We start from the raw sequence: 14,377 nt of genomic DNA on the forward strand, positions 1-14,377 counted from the left end.
AAAAAATGTGGGTTATCTTGTCTTCTTCACAAAGGCTTGAATGTTATGGTGCGGCTCTTTTTTGCTTCCATTTTGAAACTTTCATTTGTGTAGATGTTGCTCTATTTCCTCTACAATGTTGTGGCCTCCTCATGCATGGATCTGCCTGTGCGTGGGTTGCCTCATATAAAACATTCATTCATCCTCACAACTCACAATGATTTAATGTACACCTCTTTAAAAAATCCCTTGTTCATACTCAGCTCAATTGTTGTTCAAATACATTTGATCTTGCAAAATTATTTGGAAGAAAAGATAATATGCATATAATGAACTTTGTAACAATTAGAAATTGTCATACTTTCCTTTTCAAAAAACTTCAATTTCCACACACTCTTCATTAATTTGATGGAATCAATCGAACCCCAAAGTGGGTCCAGCTAAAAAAAATTTGGTTTCCAAATAATTGATATGCAAACTGATCCATCGACCTTCTCAAACTGACTAGAACTTGATTTGATCACAAATTGATCATTAAAAACTCATTTTAAATCATTTTCGCATCACTATGAAAATTGTGTTAGGAGGCCTGTTGCCTGGCTTTAAAAACTAATTCAAACATCTGATCAAACCCCGAAACTCTGGACATATTATCTCTCTGACACATTCAAAAGGCTTGCAAAATCTTGTCACATGCCGACATCAGGATCAAAATACATCAACCTCTGAATATGCCCACTTAAAATTGCCTGCAGATAAACCTGTCAGAAAACTAGAAAAATGTGTTTGGTTTTGGCCTTGAAAACTAGGCAAATGGGCACTTGAGATTCTAAAAATCAGGGCACTAGTTCCTTGTCATGAGGCGAATGTACTTCTACAATTTGGGCTCATGAAAAATCATGGGACGCATTTGGAGGTGGTTTGAAGTTGGCTACCTACAATTGCAGGACAGTGAACATCAGTAAAATAGTGTTTTTTGCGAATTGAAAGGCCTCAAAAAAGTGTGCAGACAGATTTGTCAAGACTTGAAAACCAACACACTTGTAGTATTTTTAGAGTAGATTGAAGAGGAACAAACCATTTGGTCCCACCAATCATGGAATCAAATATATGACATCCCGAACAGGTCTCCCAATCAATATGCACTTTTGATTACCAGTGAAATTCTAAAAATTGCAAATGGAATCACATCTAAAAACTGATCAAGAAGATTTGTCATAAGCTCAAATCTAGAGCATAGAAAATCTCTAACCCCTAGAATATAATGCAAAAGGAATTTTCTTATTTGGGTCAACTAGTCAAAATTTATAACTTGTCAAACAGGGCTACCCGGAATTATGAACAATATGCAAATATACAACAGATGCAACTGACCAACTTTGAGGGGTTTGAAACCTAGTCAAACGGATTTGGAATGACTTGAAACTTGGAACATAGGTTCTCTATTATGCATATTAAATGTTCTCAAAGTGGCAAGCCATGAAACATAACTAGGTAAAAGATATTCAGAGGAAAACATGCCCTCTTGTCAATGTTTGACACAGGTAGAAAATGTAGAACTGACACTAGCTCAAAATGAGACTTCGCATAATGATTCAAGATGTCAGTCTATCATCATGGAACATATAGATAGGTTGAAAGAAGGGTATTGGAAACATAAAACACCATTAGGCCTTAATTCTACAGCTGGGTATATATGCATGAAAAGCGTTCATAAGGGCTTCAAAGCAACTCAAAATTTGGAATAGGCACTCAAAACGGGAATGCAATTTTGAGCACCAACACAACCCAACTTAGGATTTTGGTGATTTTTTCCTTTGTCAACATTGGGAGCCCTATGATTCAATGAATCATTTTCTTTGTTATGGGAATAGGCTGCTCCAACCATGTCTACCCATTTTATACATGGCTAAGGATAAACCTTATCCTTTTTAACTAAAAATATCGAGGCATGTGTGGAATGTGGGTCAAACCCTTTGCTTCCAGTTGTTGATGCTCTTGTTTTAACATGCCATTCACACATAATTTTTCCAAAGTTTCATCCAATTTTTAGGGTTCCTATATCTTGAATTGAACATTGAAAATGCGAGCGAATATCATTTAGCAAAAGTACCTTGGATGGAATTTGAGACTCAGCTCCAATTGGATCAAGGGTTTCCACAATAGTCAGACTCAACTTGAAATTTGGTGCTTTCCATTTAACTCCTTGAACTAACATTTTGGACCCTTTCTTTGTCTTGCTACTAGAGGATGCCATCGCTTGATAGGATTTGTGAGAACATGGCAAATTTCAACAATAATTTGCACAAATTTCTTGGATGCACAGAAATCACTCTCCACAAATAGCTCTTTAAAATTCATGGTGACAAATGAATTTGATTTCGCCCCTTTTATCAAATTTTGCCTTCCAATCACCATAAATTCTTGGTATGATCATTTTGGTTAATGATAGATTGTCTTCCACTCAGCTTGCATTAATTTCTCGATAGGAACATTCATGACTTGATGTCCATATAATGAATTAGTTACTCCCTACCTTGCTCGATAGGGTCTTGCAACCTGACCTAGCTCGGTAATAGCTAAAATTTCCTTAGATACTCGGTGATGCCTTTGCATCTTGAATGTTGATATGGATCTTTTCTTTATGTTGACTTGAACTAATGTAGGATGTCTGCTTCAAAATCTTAGTTCCAGTTATCCTTGTGGTAGATCAAGTAGAAATGCTTGAGTCACCCAATTCTTGAGTGATATGTGCTTCATTACTTGGACTTGCATTCTCAGAAGATTTTAGAATCCACTATTGTCTCATTTTCTTTCTAATATTATCGACGTTGGCTTTCTTTTCATCTTCAATTCTTCCAGTGTTTATATAGTTCTTGGCAAGATGACCAAGTTCTATACAAATGAAACATCTTCTAGTGGAATCTCTTGTCCTCATGTGATGTTTTACACAGTTTATTCCAATGTGTCCAAATTCTCCACAGTAATGACATTTGCACCAAGTGTTGTAGTCCCAACCAAATATAGCTTTTACAATCTATTCTGCTGGATTCAATATCTTAGTTTTGCATTCAAAAAATTTATGCCCATGCTTCTTGCATTTGTGACATTTTCCCAAAAATTTAGGTTTCTCCTTGCATTCATTAGCTCTATGACCATGCTTATTGCAATTCTAGCAATTTCCATTGAATTTATCTTTACCATTGCTCCAACATTTGTTTGATGTATGACCTAACTTACCACAATGATTGCAAGTAGGTCTTTGATTCTTTTGAGATCCTTGCTTGGATGATTCACCTTCTTCTGTATATCCAATTCCTACTTTTCCCTTTTGTCTATATTGAATTTTCTTATTTAATTGATCCATGTCTGCTTGATATTTCATCATCCTCTCATTGGTTTGCCTTTCAGTGTTTAGATCATTCTGCAACCTTTTATTTTTTGATCTTAGATTCATGATTTCTTCATTTGCATTAGTAAGTTGATCAATGAAGTCTGCCTATTGAAGGGATACATGTTAAATTTAATTATTCTTTCTTTCTAACTCTTATTTTATCTTGTTTTTCTCTTCCATGACTTCACACAATCCTACTAACTGAATTTCCTATTCTCTTTTGAGCTTTTTGATTTCTTCTTGAAGTGTACCATTCTTTTCTAATAGTTCTTTGATTGCCTCATTAGCTTCATCTGAATTACTTTCTAGATGATGTATTCAATTCTTTCTTTAATTTAGAGTTTGTCATTGATCTGTACTACAAGATCTTTTCTTCTTTTCAAGGACTGAGAGAGTTTCTCCTTCACTTTCTTACATTTCCCAATAGCCAATTCCAAATCTAGCTTTTCATTGTTAATAGCCTTATCAAGTTTGAATACCTTCATAGCCTCTGATCCTTGCTCAAGCTATTAAACTTCTTATCTGAGAACCACAAAGCTCTGATACCAATTGTTGGAAATATATGATAGGATAAATTACTGAGAGCGGAGGGGTGAATCAGTAACTTATAAAACTTAATCTTTATTTACCAATTGATCCTTCATGTGTATTATGATCTAATTGCATGCATAAAAATTGAAAGCATTAAAACATTCATAAGACATTGACACATAATATGATGACCTAGAAACCTTCCAAATAGAAAGTAAAACTGGGGTGGGGATGATACCCACAAGCTTTAGTATTGTAGTATAAAGTTGGCATGTTAAGGCTTACAATGATTACTTCTGATGATCTGCCCTGTTAGGAGCAATAAGGACTACTAGGTCCACCTTGCAAAAGGATTTACAAACATACAATGAAGTATGCACTTGGTAAAAAGATTTACAAAAGACTGTTAAGTCTACCTTGTGAAAGGATTTAATTGTTCCATCTGTTAGGATGAACCAGTGATTGATCTATGATCTACAACTTGATTTGCTAAATGAGATTTCTTTGAGTGTAATAATCACCTTGCTATGATAGATACATCTGTGTTGCTCCTTATACTATTGTAGCCTTTTACTTTGCACTTCTACTCTTAGTGTGTCACATCTAACAAACTTATCTCTTACCTTTGGATGTGATACAAAATATTACATATATACCAATCCAAATTACAATTCAACATTGTTAGCTACAATACAAGTTTCACCAAAACACACAAAGTTAGCCCAACTGCAAGTATTCAAGTTCTGAAGACAAACTCGATGAGGTTCTGATGCTCAACAACCATTGTCAATGCTCGACATCATCATGCACTCGGTAAACGTAGAAGCTTGGCTCATACTAATTACTTCCAAGTAGTTTGAACTCGATCTGCACTAGTGACTCGATGAATACTATGAAACTTGGCATATAAGTTGAATCACTTGGTTGACACTAAATAGCTCAGTCAACACTATCACTATGAGCTTGGTATAAACTAAATCACTTGGTTGACATTACATAGCTCAGTCAACACTAGATTTACATCACTAAAGTTACGAACTTAGTAAACATTGTATAACTCAGTTTGCATTGAGAAATTTGGTAAACACTATGAAGCTCGATTTACAATGGTAATCACCAACTTGGTAGTAACTTCTCAGTGCAAATTGAATGATATTCCTGGTACTTGGTAGCAACTTTAGAACTCAGTAGAGCCTGAATTACTTGGTTGACACTGTTAACTGTAGAATAAAATCGATAACTACTAGCTGTCTGATTAAGTTGTGTGTCACTAATAAACAAACTTGACAAAAATGTCAACAAAAGGGACAACTCTCTATCTTATTGCCAAAAAAAATAGGCATGTTAAAAGGAAAGTAAAGGAATGGAATAGGAGTGAGTTTGGAGATATCTTTAAGGAAAAGGCTAATCTATTAATGGAGCTAAAAGATATTTAGGATTGAATTGATGGAAGGTTATTCTGAGGTCTTTCCAGATGAAGAAAATGAAAAATTGGTCAATTTCGATAATATTATCTCAAAGGAAGAGACTTTTTGGAGGTAGAGGTCTAGGGCTATTTGGTTGCAAGCAAGAGATAGAAATTCCATTTTTTTCACTTGACTACTTTGAAACATAAGGTAGCCAATTGATTAACTAGACTGAAGGTAGGTCCAAATGAACTGACTGAAGAGAAGGAGATTGTTGATGAAATGGTATCCTTTTTCTCTTCTCTTCTCTTTGCAAATCAAAATATTGATGGGATTAAGCAGGAAGAATTCCTTGGAGTTATCCTTAAAATAGTTTGTAAAGAGAAAATTTTGGATTGATTGTTATTCCTTTGGACAAAGAGATTTTTAATGTTGTTCAATCTTTTGAAGGGGATAGATCCCCTGGCTTGGATGGATTTCCCATGTGTTTCTTCCATCTTTTATGAGACGTTGTTGGCAAGGATGTTTGCAATATTGTTAAGGAGTTCTTTGGAGATAGAATAATGTTTAAAGAGATTAACTCTATGTTTTATGCCTGATTCCTAAAAATGTGGGAGTGAATGCTCCAAAACTCTTTAGACCCATTAGCTTTTGCAACTCAATTTATAAAGTTATCTCTAAATTTTTTACCTTGCATATTTAGAAGATTCTTCTGAATCTGATATGTGAACAACAAAATGGTTTTGTCCCAGGAAGGAAAATTTTGAACTCTATCATTGTGGTGCATGAAAACATTCACTCTATGGCTTCCTCTAATGCTCAAGGTTTTGTGATGAAAGTAGATATTGCAAAATCTTATGACTAAGTGGAATGGAGCTTCCATTTCAGAGTTTTGAAGGTTTTTGGTTTTTGTGATAAATGCTTACAATTGATTTCTCAATTGGTTACTACAATATATGTGGCTATTTTGGTTAATAGGGCCTCCACTAGCTTTTTAAAATCTTCTAGAGGGTTGAGGCACGGAGATCCTATATCTTCAATTTTTTTTACTATTATGGCTAAATGTTTGGGAAGGTATCTTGAAGCTCTTGTGGAAAAGGGGGATATTCATGGTATAAATGCTTCATCCCAATATCTATCTTGTTCTCATGAATAATTTCATGATGATAATATTTTTCTAGGTGTGGCTATTGTTAAGGAGGCTAGATTCTTTAAAAGGGCCCTTAACTTTTATCATGGTGCTTTGGAGCAATTGGTTAATTGGGAGAAAAGTCTTTATTCTTACTCAATAATCATATTCCAAGGCAAAAAAAGTTTGCTAATAAACTGGGATGTTATATTGGTGATTTTCTAGGCACTTATTTTTGGCTTTCACTAGGCCAAGAAACCCCTGACTCCTTTTGGGAGAAATTGGTTGAGAAGTTTAACAAAAAAATGGCAAGTTGGAAAGGAAATAGGCTCAGTCAAGCTAGAAAAGTCACTCTTCTCAAGCGATCTCTTCAAATCATTCCTACCTATGCCTTTAGCCTCATTAAAATTCTAGGTAAATATGCAAAGGCAATTGAAAATATCCAAAAGAATTTTTTATGGACTGAATTTGAAGAAAGGAAAAGACTTCCATTAATTGTGTGGGATAATATATGTAAGCCTAAATGTGATGGGGGACTTAGTATTAGGAACATTCAAAGTATGAATAAATCCCTATTAGAAAAGCAAGGGTGGAGAATTTATCAAGAAGAAAAGGAATGGAGTACCATTTGCAAGCATAAATATTTGTAAAATGCTCCTTCTCTCGCTAAGTACTTGAATCATCTAGGGATCATTAACTCCTTTTCCATCTAGAATTTTGTTCAAGAAGTAAAAGGTGTTCTTCAAAAAGGGTGTAGATGGAAATTGGGAGATGGAAAAAAGATGAGGTTTTGGGAAGATATCTAGATTATGGATTTTTTGTTGATTCAGGTTTACTTTGATGCCTTTACTATTGAAATATGCAAGCAAACCTATGGGTGTTATGTCTCTAACTACTAGAGGAATGATGGTTGGATGAATCTTATTAAGATTAGTCCCAACCTTTTGTTGATCCAGATCTCTCTTAATGCCTTTTGCCTTAACCTAGATAAGGAAGATTCTTTGGTTTGGGGAATTGACCCAAGTGGGAATTATAAAGTGGCCTCTATTTTCAGAATTGATACTAATGTCAATCGACCTCCTTGGTCCAAATCTTTGATGAAGGTTCTTATCCCCAAGATTGAAATTTTATTTTGGATCGCTTTTCAAAATAAGATCCTAATTATAGACAATCTCCATAAGAGGGCTTTTTATATAGTTAATAGATGTATTTTGTGTAAAAAGGCCAATGAAGATAGTAATCACCTTTTCCTCCATTGCAATTTTAGTTACAATGTCTAGAATATGCTTCTTGAGTACTAGAATCTTTAGTGGGTTTAGCCCAGCAACCTTAGGGAATATTTTCAAAGTTGGAAATGACCTACAAATTTTTCAATAGTTTTCTCCCTTTGGTACTTTTCTCTTCCACACCTTTATTAGGGGCTCTAGAAAGAAATAATAGAATTTTTAGAGATAAAGAATGTTTAGCTTGGGTGGTTGGTCACAAAATCCTTAGGGCTCTTAAAGAAAATTTCCTTAATCAAAATAGTTATGAAGGTGACTTTGATATTAATAATCCAATGAGATGCAAAGAGATTAAAGATAATATCAACATTAAAGATAATATCAACAGAGAGGGGGTGATCTAGAAATCTTCTCCAAATGGGTGAATTAAAACTATTTTTGATGGATCTGCCAAAGGTAATCCGGGGAGAGCTAGGTGTGGTGGAGTTCAAAAAAATCATAATTTTAGGGTGGCAGATATTGTGGTTGTTCCTATTGGTACCTCTAGTAGTCATAGGGTGGAAGTGGTGGTGACTTTATTTATTGTTCACGGGGCTATGGAAACTAGTATTCAGAACTTATGGCTGGAAGGGGATTCTTTGAATATTGTCAGCATGCTTAATAATAATTATTCCATCACTTGGAATATTGAAATGATTATTAGAGAAATCAAAAGTCTTCTTAATAGTTTTGAAAATTTTCTTATTGCCCATATTTATCATGAGGTTAATAGGGTTGTTGACTAGATTGCCAACAAAATAGTGAGTACAGACAGACCACTATCATGGACGAATGACCTAATCAAGGAAGAAGATTGAAAGGTGATCATTCAATTTGATGTGATAAATGTAGTCAAAGCTAAGTATAATGTAAACTTTAATTAACTTTTTTCAAATATCAAAGGAAATTGTAACTTTAATGATAGTGGTATTATTTTTTCAAGGAGGTACCTCTTCATTATTACCTTCTTAGACTAGCACATTTTTTGGGTGATATTGGAATTAAAAGTGAAAGACTGCAATTTGTTTTTCTTGCAAAAAATATCCTCATTACAAAATTTTGGTTATTAGCATGGGTCATAATGTGGGTGGCGAACCGAGGAAGCAAGAGCATGCGAATTGTAAGCACTAGAAGGAGAAAATGATAGTCTAGAACATTTTTCACAAAGGTAAGGCAATTGGTTACCTAGAAAAAATTCATGGCTACAAACCCCATATTATTGAAGATTCTTTTAGAAACTAGGTTGGGGAAAATATGACTTTGCATGGGGTTACTATAACTATCACCGAATAGTTTATTGCAAAAATTATCGGGCTTCCTTTTGGGGGAATCAAATTTAAGAAAGAGACCAAAATCTTGAATGCTGCCTTAAAAGAAATTTTTGGAAGAATCTGGAAGAAGAAAGAAAACTGGTTAAGGAAGGAGAATTCTTCATTTCTAACCAAATTAAGGTCATATGGCAAGATATTTTGTCATGTATTCATGAGTATTTCATTCTTAATGGGAAGTCTAAAAGAGTGCATAACTTCCATTTCATTTTTTTAAATCACTTCAGATAGAAGGATAGGGTTTCTTTTCCGTTCTACTTGAAAATTTCTTTGTTAAAAAACCTCAGTGCTCATAAGAAAAAAAATTCTAGGCTCATTCTACATGAAGGGCTAATTCTACTAATTGAGGAATATTATAGAGAGAATGTAGTGAAGCTCTCTCCTTCTACTAGGAGAAAAAAGATATCTGGGAAGGAAATACTAGACAAATCTAGTGCCAAAAAAGTTTAAAGCCCACAATGTTAAAATTGAGGAGATAAAGGAAATGGATATTGAGTTAGATAGTGACTCGACTAGTGAGAAGGAATGTGCAAAGAAAAAGAAAAATAGGAAGATTTAGGCCGAAAGTTAAAGTAAGGGCAAACTTGAGGTTAGACCCATTGAGAGCTTGTAAGAAGATAAAGACAACACGGAAGCAGAGAATGATGAAGAAGAGGAGGGAGAAATGGAAAGTGGAGATTGTAGCTTGAGCAATGATGGGTACTCAAGTAGTCAAGATGGTACTATGGCTAAGTCTGGCAGAACGAGGAGTAATGTGGGTTCTCCAAACCCCAAAAATTAGGACCTAGATGTTTCTTTGAACTCCTCAAAGGGAGAAGACAATGAGGTGAAAGATAATACACCTACTATTGAAGTGGTTGAGGAAAAGGGGAGCCTAATGGATACTAATAAGGATGATCTAATACAATCCTTACTACCCACGAGCCAAATATTGTTGATACTACCTAGATGAATGACACTAAGGAAAATAATTTAGCTAGGGAAATAGACTTTATGCTTGAAGAGGTGCACATTGATATTGTTCATCTCGAGTTAAAGAGTGTTGATGAGGTGACTAGGGAGAAGAATATCAGTGGAAGGCTTATGTTTCTTAACAAAGCTAAATTAAAGGTAGACGTGACTCTATAGGCTGATACTTGGCTCTATAATGAACTCATAGACCTAAAGAAAAGTGTTAAAGAGTTGCAAAAGAATCTAGATATTGAAAAAATAAAAGAATTGAGCTAGAAGGAAAAATCAAGAACATTCCTGAGAAACTGATAGCTTATGAAGCTGGGCTAAGGCAACTAGTCAAGGATAGTGACCAACAGATGGACATTATTACTACTAGCCTATGTGTGATGGCGATTCGCATTGCTAGGAAGAGAAATTAGGAAATTATTCTCCTGTGCTTGCCCAAATGATTGGTGGACCAAGCAGAAGGACTAGGTTGAGCATAAAAAGGGCCATTGAAGTAGCCCCTATCTCCAATTTGAGGGTATCCTTCAGGAGGTTGCTGATACTACCAAAGATTTGACAAAGGCTGTGGAGGAGCTAGAGTAACAAGTAAATTTCCTACTTTTTTTTTGCTAGTTCTAGCTACAAGTCCAAGTTTTTGGTTATGTCACTCTGTGTTGGATGTTTTTTACTCTTATTTTTTTCTTTCCAATTGGTTTATGTTTGTATGCTACTATTTAGGTTGTTGGTTCTTATAAAACATAGGTTTGTTGTTGGTGTTACTGTAGGTTTCAGGTCCTTGTAAAACCTCGTGGACTCTTTTTCATATATCATTTTTTGTTTTGTTTTTTGTATGGGGTTTTGAGTCCCCTCAAAACCTTTTTTTACCATAATCCAAAAAAATATTTTAAAAGTCACACTTCATATAATCACATCAATTTTTTTTTATTAATTTAGTTTCAATCCTCAATCTAATGTACATAGAAATATGTAACAAAATAAATTAATATGAACCATTTTAAAATAGTAGTAATAATTAAGGTTAAAGTTTGATCAAAAGTAACATTTCCCTTCTAAGATAATGCTTCGGTTAATGTTACAATTAGCATTAGGACTTAGTGATGGTTAATAATAGTATGGGTTAGCATTAAATGCAATTATGATTGTAGTTGGTGTCCCTAAATCTTTAACTAAGTTTATTATTTTTTATTTTTTTAAATTGATAACATGTAATTTTATTAAACTGAAAAGAGTACATTGTTTTACATTGTAATCTTTAGGGCCACTTTCCAAAAGGCCAAACTAAACTATGACCACCTACCAATCTACCCATACAACCCACCAGTCACTAAACCACTAACAAAAATTGGGATTAACCCCTTAGCATGCAGGCTCCAATACCAGCGAAAACCCCACCATCCTTAAAAAAAAATTATTACATCACCAAAAGAAAAATAAACCAGTAGAGAGATCCTAAACACATTACATACATAAATTTACATGGGACAAAAAGAAACACAACTCCACCTCAATCCCAAAAATACGTCACCTCTTCTTCCCTTATGAAGTTGGGAATGCTTCCACTATTTTTCTCAGTGAGCATCTCCACTCAGTCTTTTTCACATTTCCACCACTGATGTGGTAGAAAAATACCCACACCATACTTTGCATTTTCCTTGCCCAAGTCCTCACATACCCTCAATGATCCATGAGAAGTGCCTACCCGTCCACCTTCATCTGTACCCTCATCCCAAGATAGTGTATCCATAACCAATTTTACCTTCACCCACCCCTCCTCTACCTTAGGCAAATGAACCCTCGATGATACTAAGGATGACCAAATGATGAACGATTGAATTTGGGAATCAATAGCTCCCAACATGCACCATGGACCTTCACCCATATCTAAGCCCTTCTCTAGAATGACACGATCAATAATGTCCTTCATACCACCTGCTCATTATGGATCCAAACAAGTTTGAGCAATATGTCACACTTCTTCTTTGCTCAAATTAACCATTAAACCAATCGCCAAGAATAGTGAAGCCACCTCTACATTGAAATGTGACTGCTAAGGTTTATCCAAATACTCTAGCCTAAACATCATTTAGATGGCCTCTTTGAATTCTTTTTCCTATATCTTAAACACATTTCCATGCCTCCTTCCCAAAATGTAACCATCAAAACTAGGAATTTGTCCAATGATTTTGAGGCAAAAATTAGGTTCCAATGTTTAAAAATACAATTCAAATCATTTACCTTGCAAGTCCTCTTCTACCTCCCCTTATACTGCCTTGAGAATCTCCAGAAGTCAAAACTATGAAGTATAATAATCTATGATTAATCATATTTAGGGAAACAACACATGTCCCTTTTCCTATATATACGCCAAATCCTTCAACATAATTGACACCATAAAAATCCATTATTAATCTATACTCACCAAAAAGCATGTAAATAATATAATGTTAAGGTTGATGAACTCAATTAAAAATCATTCTCCCAACCAATTGACCAGAAGTCCTCAAAAAATTATAAATTATCTTCTAATGATCTTGTTGTACTAACATTAGCCAATCTATCTACTAGATCATTCACTTCTCTGTAGGTATGGGTCACACAAAAATCTTCAAATTCTACTAAAAGAATTTGAACCTGTTTCACAAATTTGTCTAACTGCCACATATCTAAACACGCCTTCAAAAGACCATTAACCACCATTTGAGAATTTCCCTCAAGGTGGATTTTTATAACACTCAACTTGAGTCCCAAGAACATTGCCTCAACAACTACTTGGTACTCAGCCACATTGTCCATCCCATTTAGAAAACATTTTTTCCTCGAAAGCAATCACATTCTCTTTATCATCTCTTGCAACATAGCCACACCCTAAGACCCCTAGGTTTCCCTTAGAGGCACCATCAAATTTTACCTTCACTCAACCATCTTTCAAAGGACACCAAAATTACTTACTTCACCTACAAGAAGGATCAACCCTTGCTAATTCATGAATAAGGAGTTTATTAATAGTTTTAGTATTATGGCTAAGTTTACAATTAATATTAGGAACAACAATGTAATACCTCTCCCTTTCTATCATTGTAAAATTCATGGCTAAAGTCTTATATGATTATTTTGTGGAATGTATTAGCCCTTTATTGATATTTTAAATGCAATACTTTGGTATGCTGAGTAATTGATTATGTTAGGTAGTAATGATTACCTACTTGCAATGATGATGCTTTATTTTCTCCTAGTTAATTAATGAAATTATTTTCATGATCTAATGTCATATGACATGTCTTCGATGTATGTTTATTGCGTTCTTATAATGATGAGATGTTCATATTAGAATATGATGTTTTTTATTAGATAAACAGGTTTTACAAGGACCCTGAAACCCAAGAGTTAAAACATTAACAAGGCTGAAAATAAGCGTGAAAAGCCTAGCCAAAAGAGTTCAAGTTCAAAGGTTGATAATAAGCACAAGGCCCAGACGAAAAACAAAGAACATAGAAAAGACCAAGAACAAAAAAAACAAGAACCGAAAAAGGCAAAAGCCCTGACAAAAAGCCAAAAAAAGGCACAGAAAGAAACAAAAGAACAGGTAGTGGATTAGTCCTCATTCTTACTCTCCAACTCTTGCATGACCTGAGCAACCTCATAGGCCATCTAGTTCTCCTCAGCCTCCTACTGGTGTGCCCTTTGATCCTCCTAGTCCTGACCATTGTTGATGTTGTCCTTTGCAATGTCGACCACCAGTGTAATGCCCCGCCAAGGGATCCAAAGAATTAACCTAGGATTTCACTAAGTTTGGTAACATTTTTATCTTTTTTCACATGAAAGTAAATACCACGTATAACTTATACACAATAACGGAAGCAATAGAAATGTCCTTCTAAAAGTAAACATAACATACATAATAGATTACATTCTTTAAGGATCCCTTAACGTTGAATTACAACTAAATCAATTAACATTATTGAATACATCTAATACAACAACCACATGAAATAATAATGATAAGTCCAATGTTTATACATCACATTTCTAAATGCTCAATCATCCACTGTACATGTCACAGGGTATGAAAAGCTTAAAAGAATATACAGATGTAAGGTACATCATCCTAATCTAGTCCATGATACATCAAAGTAAAGATAAACATATGATACACATGATACATAATCATAGAAGACATATACATCCATCATAAAGATCAAACATAATAAACTAAGTGAACAGTTCCTCCCAACCGTAAATAGCATCATTAGACCATCGTGGATCCTAGCTATCCCTCCGTTTGTAACATTCCAAATCATCGAGGAGATCATCGATGTTAACATAGTAGGAATGTCACTCCTAACATATACTATATCATATGCAGAAAGTAATCTAACATGCAAATATAA

Source organism: Cupressus sempervirens, chromosome 5, assembly GCF_028749045.1.
Source record: "Cupressus sempervirens isolate cs-2001-9-10 chromosome 5, ASM2874904v1, whole genome shotgun sequence".
NCBI classification, from domain to species: Eukaryota; Viridiplantae; Streptophyta; class Pinopsida; order Cupressales; family Cupressaceae; genus Cupressus; species Cupressus sempervirens.